Below are 4,915 nucleotides of genomic sequence, written 5' to 3'. Positions count from 1 at the left end.
CCAGTATATCTGTGCTGTAGCGGAGCTAACTGGTAATAGTGCTGCTGGTTTCCACTATGGGGTGGGATTTAAAATATCTGCATGCAAATGTAGCTGGAGTCCAGCACAGTGCTGGGGCAAGTGTTCTTTGTTTTCTGTCTGGGTTGAGAAGTTTTGTGCAGAGATAATTTTGGAGAAATAAACCTGGCTTTTCTTACATGGCTTTTTCCATGTGCTCTGATGAAGGGTGTGAAGATGTTAAGTGCATCAGTATATCACATTGTGTAATCGGCACATCCAGATGTTGCTGGAAAGCTTTTATGAAACCTTGAGGAAAATTGCAGCTGTGCAAACTGTGGTGGAGAGGGGACAGCCACCATCCTGGGGATATGGGTCAGCCTGAGATGAAGCTGGTAGTGTTTGAGCACCAGGCTACAGGCTCAGCCAGAGCTGAACCACAAACCAGGCAATGGCTGGTGGATTTTTGCAAGGAAAAGGTAACTATGTCCCACTCATGGCTGGAGTGATGGGCAGCAGTGTTAGAACTGGGTCATGTCCACAGCACTGCCAGGAAACCCCATGAGCTTAGACATAGCCCAGTGATCAGCACTGGTCTGTGCCTGGGGACAGCCTGAACCAATAACTGCTAAAATGATACTGCCTGACTTCTCCTTTGATAATTCTAATTTTAGTGGTGTCCCAAAAGCCTTACTAATACCTTTGAGCTTTGCCTCACTGTGAAACATGCCTTCTAAAATGCTTTTTCTTGGGCTAAAGTCATACCTGGAGTAACTTCACTGAGGCTAGTGGGCTTGACAGGAAAAATCTGGGCTATTTAAGGCTGCAAATCTCTGCAGTTCTTAGGAACTTGCTCATGTGTACAAGCAGCTCAGATATAATCAACAGCGAAAACATGCTGTTTCTCTTGGGAGCTGTTTACATAACATTTCAGCAGTGTTTAAACCAAGATTTATTTGTATAGAAAGGTTGCAATGTCAAAGCAAAGCAATGTTACTTTTTGACAGAAGGGATGGAAGAAGGCAGCCACCTCCGCTTGCAGCAGGTCTGGGACCGAAAGCCCAGCAGCATCCTCTCTCTATGCTCGCAGCAGCACCCTGCCATGAACCCTAATTTCTGGGAGGGTTTACGATTCATCATAGAAAATAAAGATGCTGGGGTGAAGGTTGGTGTTTGTGGTCATATGAATGTGAACAACCAAGCTGCAGCTTGATGTAAAAGATATCTCCTCCCGGATGCTAATCTGGAAAGGCTAACCAGGTGCTGCAAGAAGAGAACTCCACAGTAGAATTATTTATTAGAAATACAGATTTCTGGGAGTTTTCCCATTTTCAGCTGGAAGCTATAAGGAGTTTTAAGCAGCAGCCTAGACACTTGAAACAGCTAGAATAAGTCTGGAGAGTTATTGTCCTGTTTCAGTTGTGGTCAGCATTCAAAAAAACCCTTTAGAAACGAACTCGAGGGAAACCTCTCTGTGGAGAAGCTTGGATAAAGACCCAAAGTGGCTAGAGATAGACCTCCTACATGAGCAGGACTATCCCCACGTTAATGGCCACAGCATCCTGCACTGGAGGATTGAGATGATGGAAGTGGCATTTGGGACGCCTGTGATGTGGGTTGCTCTGACAAAGTGGGTGAACCCCCAGGTTCTGGGTCCTAAGCACATCCTCCTGCTGAGCAGCCTCAGCTGGCAGCTTCAAAGGCTGCACAGTCCAGAACTAAAACCTCAGTAAAGGATTCAGCCATGAGAAAAACGTACGTACCAAGAGGCCACGTGCCGTGCATATGCCTGATAAACCACTCCCAAATTTGTTCCTATCGAGCATTAAAAAAAATGCATCTTATGGTTCTGCCTTCCCTCTTCCTGTCATAAAGCCAAAAGTCCAATTTCCAAGCCACATCTCTGTGCGCAAGTTGTAATAACTTATTTAAAACAGTTTTGGAATTGATTTAAGCAGGTGCTGTCCCCTGGTGTGTGTGGTTTTATTGAAACCATGGATTGAGGCTCTGCTGGAATCTCTGCCTGGAGGGGAGGGATGGGTAGGGAAGGGGAATGGGAATGGCCACTGATTTCACTGGTTGTCCTGTGAGCCCTGGAAGAAGCTTGGATGTTAGCTGGAGTGGGCTAGGACTGCACGAAAACTAGACTTTGCAGGGGATCAGAAGGCAAAGCACTGACTGTCCAATGCCTCCAAACATCAGCTTGAATTTCCTGTGGAGGGATAACAGCAAAGCTGAGGCTGTGCAGCTGGAGGATGTGCAGAGAAGTTGCTGGACAGACTTTATTTCGGTGGAAAAAGCCAGCTTCTACCCTTGTCTGTGCTGATAGCCAGCACAGGAAGCAAGCAAGAAGTAGGTCTAGAAAAATCAATGTTCATAGTAGCACTATTTTGAGTATATGTCTAAAACTCTGCCTGTACATGCTTGTGCAAAGCTCTGGTGATGCTTTCAATGACTTGCATTGAGACCAGAAGCTTTCGAGATAAAACAGGAGCCTGATTTGCAACTTGCCATTAGCACTCAGTTGTTAACTTTGCAGATGGTTTAAATTCTTTTTTATATTCATTTTTATAAAATGGGGTGAGATGGAAACCCTGATTGTAGCTGTGCCACAGAACCTGGGAGCTGGTGGGATTCCATTGACTGTGACACTGTCAGCGCACCAGCCTTTGAAACAGTTGCTCAGACTAGTGTTTCAAAATGGTGATATGCTGGGGAAAATTCTTCATTTCACAAAAGTTGGTGCTTTTTCCTTTAGGAGAGGAATGTTCCTGGGCTTAGGTTTTACCTGTGGGATCAGAAGCTTTGCTTGGGCTCTGTAGTCATCAGGAGAAACCTGACTGACAAAGATAATGGCAGCTTAAGATTTGGGCTGAAAGATAATGCCTGTCAAATGCTTTTGGCTGCTCTTGCAAAAACCACTTACGCTGGGCTTTTTTTCCAGTAGCCTGGGGCCAGAGATTGACTTGAGAGTTGAAAACGTACCTAGCATGGCCAAAGCTGTGTCCTGTGGAGCAGGAGAGCCGGACCTTTCTGTCCAAGGTGTTGCTGTACCTGGAGAGCATTGGTAGCTATGTGCCTTGATGCTCCATGCACATCCTTAATACCACCAAGAGTGATTTGCTTCTCTGCAGGAAGCTGAGACCTTCAAATGCATCTCTTCTGATTCTTTTTTTTGGGGGGGGAGGGAGAAGGAGGGTTGTCCCAGAAAAAGCTCGAAGCAGCCAGAAACCCCCAGGGCTGTGCACAGCCACCAACACTGCTCCAGCCCTGGGGTTTAAATAAACATGGGAGTGTTACCCATGGCCGCTCCATCTGGAGGTGGAAATGTGTGGGATCTGGGTGGGATTTCTCCTGCTTCAGGGAAGAACAAGACCCTTCAAAGGGCTCGTGGCAAGGAGGGAAAGGTGCATCAGCAGAGACGGGAAAGAAACAAACTCCAAAGTATAAAAAGGGGCAAAAAATGAAAATACAGACTCGGGAAAGTAAAGGGAGAAGCCAAAGCTGAGGAAAGGCTAATACAAAGGTCTGGTAAATAAGAAGAAATCAAAGTATAGTAAAGACAAAGACTTAAATTCCAACCAAAAAGGGAGAAGTAAGAAAAGTTGTTGTGGATGCAAAACAGAAGAAGAGTTAGGACTTTGATTAACTTGTGCAGGAAGCTGGATTAATTGCTCTCCCAGGGTCCTGCCTTTCTATGCTGATAATTTCTCCTTTGTGCTAGTACAAAACGCTGAGTGACACCCAGGGATTAAACTGGCCGCAGGCAGAGGCAGGACCATGGGTTTGGACCTCTGCCTCCTCACCCTGCCAGCTTCCCCCCTTCCCTTGGTGGGTACATCGACATGACACGCAGCAGAGCTCATCCCTTTGCTCGAGGGACAGGCGCTGCGCTTATGCAGTTTGAGGTTTGGGTCTTTGTCTAAAAAGAAACTGCAGGACCAGTGTGCTGTGGCTGGAGGGGTTGGATCCCAACTCAAAAGGGAGCCTGGGGAGAAAACGCCCATGAGAAACAGCAAAAGGACATAGAAATGGAGCATCCCTCCTTGTCTTTGTTTGGAAGGGTAGCTCAGGTTTTGTAGTGTAACAGCAGAGGGAACAAAAAGTTGCATCCAGCTGCTGCTAACCATCAGGAGCTTGTGGAAAACACCCAGAGGAGCAAGGAGCATGTGTGAGGTGGATGTGGCCACTAATTTGTTCCACGTGTGAAGCTAAAAAAATGTGTTGAGGAAATAGTGTCACTGTGCTTAGTCTGGAGCCATGAATGTGAGCATGGTGTGGGGGGGTGAGGCCTTTCCTTTAGTGCTCAAAACACAAGAAATTTGCCCCGGTTTGGCTGGGAAATGTTAGGAGAGAACCATACAGGAACAAGGCTGAGGGCTGGTGTGTCCCCAGCACGCAGGATGGAGCAGCAACATTTGGCTTCTTTGAGAGGTGATGGGGATATGGGTCTGGCTAACAGGGTCCTGCTTAAAATCTGTTTGTTCTCTGGATCTGACTGGAAAATATCTCACTGCTTCCCACTGGCATAATGTCAGACAAAGCCATTAGATGTGTCCAAAATGTCTGTCCTATTTCCCCAGGGTGTCCCTGGAGGTACTGGCTTTGGGCTGGTCATACTGGTGGCGACATGGTGAACCCCATCCCTGTGGTGGTGGAGTGGCCGTGCTGGGAATGGGCAGACAAGGTGGCATCAGGCTTAACCAACATCATGATATTCACAGCAGTTTCCCACTTTGGTGAAATATAACCCATTGGAAAAGCATTGGAGCTTCTTGAGCTCATTGGAGAAGGTGGTGGCTGTGTCCTCTGAGCCACCTCTGCCTGTCACGGTGTCCATCTGCACTGCTGTCCCCATGATGTGACTTCAATTCCTGCAACTCTTCTCCCAGAAGCTGGGAGCAAAGAGAAGTGGGGA

Source organism: Pygoscelis adeliae, unplaced genomic scaffold (genome assembly GCF_000699105.1).
Source record: "Pygoscelis adeliae isolate BGI_AS28 unplaced genomic scaffold, ASM69910v1 Scaffold13, whole genome shotgun sequence".
NCBI classification, from domain to species: Eukaryota; Metazoa; Chordata; class Aves; order Sphenisciformes; family Spheniscidae; genus Pygoscelis; species Pygoscelis adeliae.
Note: the sequence above shows the minus strand (reverse complement) of the source record.